The sequence below is a fragment of the Chrysochloris asiatica genome, unplaced genomic scaffold, assembly GCF_000296735.1.
Source record: "Chrysochloris asiatica unplaced genomic scaffold, ChrAsi1.0 scaffold00207, whole genome shotgun sequence".
Lineage (NCBI taxonomy): Eukaryota > Metazoa > Chordata > Mammalia > Afrosoricida > Chrysochloridae > Chrysochloris > Chrysochloris asiatica.
This window is the reverse complement of record NW_006408725.1, coordinates 2,886,505-2,894,020: the sequence shown is the minus strand read 5'-3', so window position 1 is coordinate 2,894,020 and position 7,516 is coordinate 2,886,505.

Genomic DNA, 7,516 nt, shown 5'->3' with positions numbered 1-7,516 from the left:
GAATCATGCTTGGAAAAGTAGAGTCAGTGAAAAAAGAGGAAAACCCCCAAACTAGATGGATTAACTCAATGGCAGCAAGAATCGGCTCAAACATAGCAATAATTGTGAGGGTGGAATAGGACTGGACAGTGTTTTGTTCTGTTGTTCATAGGAATGCTATGAGTCGGAACCTACTCAACAGCACCTAACAACAACAATTTACAAGTTCTTCATGAGCACAATTATATGTTCTGGAATTCCCATTCTTGAAAATATTAGGCATAGTACATTCCATGTTCTGATTATTAATGGATGTTTGAAGCTATTTCTTCTCATTTGAGTCATGCCCAACCAGCAAATGAAGGTCCCAAATATTTGTTTATCCAAGTCAACTGTACTTTGAGGAGGCAGCTCTTCCTCAATTATGTTGTGAGTGCCTTCCAAAATGAGGGGCTCATCTTCTGACACTATATCAGACAATGTTCCACTGTTACTTATAAAGTTTTCAGTGGCTAATCCCTCAGAAGTGAACTGCCTACTCCTTCTTCCTAGTCTGTTCTTAGTCTGGAAACTCAGCTAAAATCTGTCCACCAGTGGCATAGTTTCCAGCATCACAGCAACATACAAGCCACCACATTATGACAAACTGACAGCTGTGTGGAAATTAATTAATGTGGAGAGATGTTAAATTATATTTCAGTTTTTTCCTAAAATACATTCTTGGAGTGCATGGCTTACAGTTGGTTTATCCTGCCTCCCTTTTTTTTTTTTTTTTTTTTTCCTATCCGTATCCTTTTATTTGGAGCTCTGGTGTGGTGCTATGGGTTAATGCACTGGACTGCAAGGTCGGTTTGAACTGCAAGATTGGCGGTTCACTCCTCGGAAACCCTATACAGGATAGCTATGGGTTGGAACTGACTCAACAGCACTTAACAACAACAATCTTTTTATTTGCCTCTGTCTTTGGATTATTATTGAAAACCTGTATTAAGCACTCATTTTAGTTTTTCCTTTCTTCTTTATCTTTTTCTTCTTTTCTTTCTTCTTTCCATAGAATATAACTCTTTCATCATGTCTCTTTTTCTTGTCTCTCTACCTAAACCGGCATACACTTAACATTTCAAACTTCTCTTCAGTCAGTTCATTATTGAGTACCAGGTGGTGTTGTTCTAAATACTACAGGAACAAAAGAGACAAAATCTGGGAAGGGAGAGGATGTTATTAAGTAGGAAAGGCCCCAGTGGGAAGGTAGCATTTGAACAAAGATCAGAGTGAAGTGAGGATGAAAACAACACAGACATATGGGAGGAAAACTTTAACAGGCAGAAAGAATAATGAGTACAAACGTCCTCAGTAAAAGCATGTGAGGGTTGGGACTATGTCCTGGGCTTAGACTTTGTTTATTGTTAAGGTTCTGGTTAGGATTAGGGCTGCGGGTAAAGGTTGGACTAGGGCTAGCAATAAAATTTGGTGTAACTTTAGGGTTAGTTAGGTTTATTTAGGGTTAGTTAGGTTTATTTTTATTTTATTTATTTTTCTTGAAAGCTATTTGACTTCCTCTTCATTTGAAAGTTCTGTAACTGGATGACTTCCTTTTTATTTTATGGCTTTTGTTGTTGTTGCAACCGTATCTCTGGTTCTCTCTTTTCAGTCTTACAGGTTTGCTTCACGTTGCGTACTTCTAGATCTGGGTTGAGTCCAGGTGATAGTGTCAGTCTTTACACATACTCACCCAAAATAAATAAGATTGATTTTTAAAAATTAAAGCATGTGAGGGAAATTCAGGAAGAGCAAGGAGACCTGTGAGGCTGAAGCAGTGAGCAAGGGGGAGATTAGCAGATGACATGAAAGAGTAAATTGGGGTGCAGATTAATGTTGTTATTGGTTAACATTAAATTGGTTCCAACTCATGGTGGCCTTATGTAACAAAGAATGAAGCATTGCTCAATCCTGGCATCACCTTCATAATCGTTGGTATGCTTGAGTCCATTTTTGCGACCACTGTGTATTTTGAGTACCTTCCAACCTAGGCAGCTCATCTTCCAGCACTATATTTGACAACATTCTGTTGATTTCTTAAGGTCTTCATTGGCTAAGTTTTGGAAGTAGATAGACAGACTTTTCTTTCTAATCTGTCATAGTCTGGGAGCTCCACCATGGGTGACCATACTTGTGTTTGAAATCCTACTAGCATAGCTTCCAGACTCATGTTATTGTTGTTAAGTGCCGTCGAGTCAATTCTGACCCATTGCGACCCTGTATAGGGTTTCCAAGGAGCAGCTGGTGAGCTTGAACCACCAACCTTGCAGTTCAAACGGCTTTGCAGTCTGGCGCATTAACCCATAGCGCCACACCAGCAGCATGCAAATCACTACAGCACTACTAAAAACGAATAGGATTATGTAGGTCTAAAGAAGTCTTGAGAGCCCTGGTGTGGCATTGTGGGTTAATGTGCCAGACTGCAAAGCTGTTTGAATTGCAAGGTGGGCAGTTCAAACTCACCAGCTGCTCCTCAGAAACCCTATACAGGGTTGCTATGGGTTGGAACCGATTCAATGACACTTAACAACAACAACAGCAAAGAAGCTTTGGGCTTTTTTTGCTGAATGAGATGAGAAGTTAACAGATGAACAGACAAGTGATGTAGTCTGTCATACTTCAGAAGAATCAAGCTGCTGTGTTATGAATGCATTATAAGGGAGCAAAGATATTAGCAGAAAGGCCAAATTAAATGCTATTGCAGCCAGTCATGTGAATGGGGGATAGCAATAAAAGGGGTACAAAATGGGTGGAATGCTAAACCTATTTTGACAGTCAAGTCAACAAGATTTGCTGATTGATTGGACAGCATATAACATAAAAGTGTTCCCTCAAAAACTGTGGGTAAAACTCACCCCCGTTTTTAAAACTACCGTTTGTCTAATGATCCTTTCTTTGTATTGTTTATGAATTATTAATTGATGACTTTGAAACCACAGTACTTTAGTCTTGTCATACCTCAGAACAAGGTCTTCCTGAGGAATGGTAAACACAACGGGTCAGAACCTCTCGTGCACTTCACCGGCTTTCCTAAGCTTCCAACTACCTACTCCTAAATTTCACTGAGGCCTCCAGTTCTCCCAAACCCTCCCTTGTCTCCCTCTTTTAGAGCCTCCTAACTTCACTTTCTTCTCTGAGCAACCTTTCCCATGGTTCACCAATCACAGTTGTTTATAAGCCTCCAGAATACTCGAGTGTTCTGAGACATTAGCCTCCTGTGTTCCCATGCCCACGCCCAGATGATAGCGCACAGTTAAGGAAGTCTTAGCAGGACAATCTCTGTGCACAGTCCTTGTCAGGCACTCTCCACCTGAGTGATTTTAAACTTTCGAACTCAATGGTAGAATGTGTCTCATCTTTGTTTACCTTTCTCTCAGCACATAACCTTGCCTCCTACCAAACAGATAACACTGGTGACCGCATTCAATGTCACCCCTACACCCACACAGTACCTGTTTATCCACATCCAGACCCACAATATCTCCTCCCTAATCTCTTTCTTAGTCAATGCCAAACTGCATTTTCATTTCAAATAAGATCCCAGTGTCTCCTTCCACTTCAGGGGTCTGCCTCAAAAAACCTTGAATCTCACTGTTGTAGTTATTCACCTGTATATATTTGTCAAAAATTATTGAATTACACATTTTAAATAGGTGACTTTAGTACATGCAAGTTGTTGTTGTTCTGACTCATAGCAACCCTGTATAGGGTTTCTGAGGTTTTACTTCTTTATGGGAGCAGAAAGCCTTATCTCTCCCTTGGATCTGCTGGTGGGCTTGAACTGCCAACCTTGTTTTTCCCAGTCCCATGTTGAATCCACAGAGCCACTGTGCTGTAAGATGTCAATTATACATCAATAAAGCTGTTTATAAAAAATGAAACACTTGAATCTCTTCCAATCCTTTCCCTTCTGCTTATGAATATATTTATATCTCTGACAAAACCAAACAAAATAAAAAAGCTAAATTTGAAAACGCAATCTACATTTGCTCCTGCACAAACATTTAAAGAGCTCCTTCTAGGAGGCAGGGTCTCTCCTAAGTACTTGGAAGCTAACTCACTATGGTACACAGATAAGAATGCCTTACTTTTCTTTACAAAAATTATAATGTAGGTACAGTGCAAAGCATTTAACTTAACTGTTGTTGTTGTTGTTACAGTATGCTGCCCTAAGTCGAGTGTAATACACAGCGACCCCATTTGTCACAGAGTAGAATGCTCCAGAGGGGTCTCTTGGCTAGAATTTTATAGAAGCAGATCGCCAGGACTTTCTTCCACTGGGTGGGTTCAAACCCTTGACTTTAAAGATTAGCAGTCGTAAACCACTTGTGCCACCTGTGATCCTCTTAACATACACGTTGTTGTTAAGTCCCACAGAGTTGGTTCTGACTCACAGCAACCCTGTATAGGGTTTCCAAGGAGTGACTGGTGGGTTTGAACCACTGACCTTGTGGCTAGCAGTCCTATCCTTATCCAAAGTGCTGCACCAGTACTCCCTTAACATACACAGCCTTATTTAATCCTCCCAAGACTCTAAAAAGTAGAGGTACTATTATTTCCATTTTATAAATAGGAAAACCGGGCCTTAGAAGAGATGGTATCTCACCCAAGGTTTCCAAAGGTTGCATTAGAGGCTGGGTCCTAACTCAAGTCTGTCTGATGCACCTCACCACTGCAACCTTTGTGTATTAAGCTAGGTGATAAAGTTCCAAGTAAGGTGGGAGTAGGAAGTAAGAGGTCAGAAAAATCACCTGAAAAGTCAATAATCAACTTGGAGTAGCAAGTAGCATTTGTTCTCTATCTGTGTGAAGTCCCTGTCTCCTCAGTGCTGTGATACATCAAAGGGATGCCACCAAAGCACCCCTTGGCAGGGTAAGGAAGTCAGGCACAGAGTTCTGGGTGGGCCATTAAGAAAAATCCAAGATAGTACCCTGGATCTTCAGGCCTGCTCTTACAGTTCAAAGTAGGAAGAGTGTCTGTCCTGGAACACAGATGGAGAGCAAGACAAGTGAGGTGAGAAATGCAGTTGTTATTAGGTGCCATCAGTTGGTTTTGACTCACAGGGACCCTATGTGCCACAGAACTAAATACTGCCTGGTCCTGTGACATCCTCACAATCATTGCCATGTTGTAGCCACTGTGTTAACTTATCATGCTGAGGGTCTTCATCAACGTTTGAACAGGATTTAACACTATTTTAACAAGATCCCTGGGTAATTCTTATATATACCAGTGGATCTATAAGAATTATCTGAGGATCTAGTTCAAATGTAGATTCTGATTCAGTAGCTCTGGTGTCTAAATGCAAACTGTCAGCATGGTATCAAAGCAAATGGAACTAGCTTGGAACCCTGAAAAAAACCTACAGTTAGTAGGAGAGGAAGTAAAACCAAACCACTGCTTCAAGTCCATTCTGACTCTTGGCAACCCTGTTGGGCAGAACGGAACTGCACTCATTTCCAAGGCTGTAAATCTTTATGGAAGCAGATTGCCTCATCTGATTCCCAATAGAATGACCTGTAACTCTTTAATAGGCAAGATGTGATAAAGGCCTAGCATGACTGCATGTGACTTAGGTAGTTTTGTCCACATATAAACAGTATGCCTCACCAAGAACAGAAAATGTTCTTTCTCTGCTAGTAGGGATTCCAGCCAAGAACCCTTACTCTCAGAATCAGAGGTGAAGAGAAGAAAGCTAACCCTCTTAATGGGAGTGTGGGGCTACGAGAAACTGGACAGAAGTTTCTAAATTAGTGTTCAAGACGAAAAAGTGAGAAGAGCATTTCCTTACTCATATTTTCTGAGGAAGAGGACTTTACATAAAATGTTTTAAACCCTTACTTATCCATTGGATAGTGTTGTAAAATACTTCACCAAACCAGATGGGGAAGGACAACTAAATGAGAGGAGAGAAAACTAAGTGTGTGATTGTGTTTGTAACCTGGTTGTACCTGGTTGAGAGGGAGGTAACACATCTGAAACATTGAATAGGGACCTCTCATAATGTACTTGTGATCTATTATGTCAATTACGGCTGCCACAAATGAATATTCGATGATATAAATCAACACACCCTTATTTTGGATTTCTTAATTTATGACTCATTCACATATGATTGTGAATGCTGTTTCCGGAGGTAGTCGTAAGAAATGACATGCTTTTGTGAAATAGGATTTAACACACTTTCTAAAAACTCCTGACACAGTCTTTGAAAAAGAAAAAGTATAACAGAAAGTCACATTTGACCACCTGGCTTGGCTACTTATTCCAGTCAATCAGTTCTGGCCTGATGTTCTGTGTGGAGGACTGACCGACACTAGGCTATGAGATGAGTACTTAAGCTGAGTCACAAATGAGACTGCCACCTCAGAGATGACTGAGTGTCTGCTCCCAGTGTGTTGCTGGTAATCTCTGGAACACCCTTGGGAACTTCCAAAGGACAAACTTTGAACTCTGGGCCACATTAATTCTAGCTCTCAGAGCAAACCCCAATAAACGAGGTAAGTCAACTGCAAGTTTGCAGTCTCCTAATAAAGACCTTCTCTGTCTCATGTACCTCTCAAGCCTGGAGAAGAGGGGTTCCCCACCCTCCTGCCTCTCTCCTCTGCCATCTTGGTAGAAGCCTAGCTGCTGTTGCAAGGTTGAGGAAGGCAGTGGTGTCAATAGGAACAGTTGTGCAAATGGGATGTGAAGGCAGGATCCAGGTGTCAGACTCTGAAGTCATCCTCACCATTCAAGGTCACCAATGTTGAGAGATAATAGATTCCTTTCTCCAGGCTGAATTTGTTCCTGCCCCTTGTGCGCATTCTCCCAGCTGAATCAATAGTCATAGAACATTACAGCTAGGAAGATTTTTTTTTGGAGATCATCCAGTCTGAATCTCCCCTGTTATAGGTGAGGAAACTTGTTGCAAGGTACAGACACTTAACCAAAGTAAAGCAGCCTTTTCGTTGAAAAACCTGAGTAGGAATTTAGGATCCCTCGGCGCTGTGGGTTAATGTGCCAGACTGCAAAGCTGTTTGAACTGCGAGATTGGCAGTTCAAGCTCACCTGTCACTCCTCGGAAACCCTATACAGGGTCGCCATGGGTCAGAACCGACTTGACGGCACTTACCAACAACAACAACAACTCCTAACCTAGTGCTCATTTCCCACTGCATTTAGCTTTCTTGCTAGAGTGAATGTTAGAGTCTGTAAGAGACCTGTAGACTCGTGACATCCAGGTAAGTGATATGTTATAGTCCTCCTCCTAAAAACATCATTCTCGTTTTCTTCTGGAATTTCACCAGAGATGGACTTCATATCAGATTGTTATACTTTAGCTTGCATTTAAAGTGTTAGGAGCGTTGTCACTCATGTGGTGTTAGGAACACAAGAAAATCCACAGGTCCTTAGGAAGGGAAATTTAGGGGGTACTACATACCTGGACCAAGAAGCAGTTGTTCGAACAGAGCATGGTAACACTGAATGTTTTAAAATTGGGAAAGGTATGCGACAA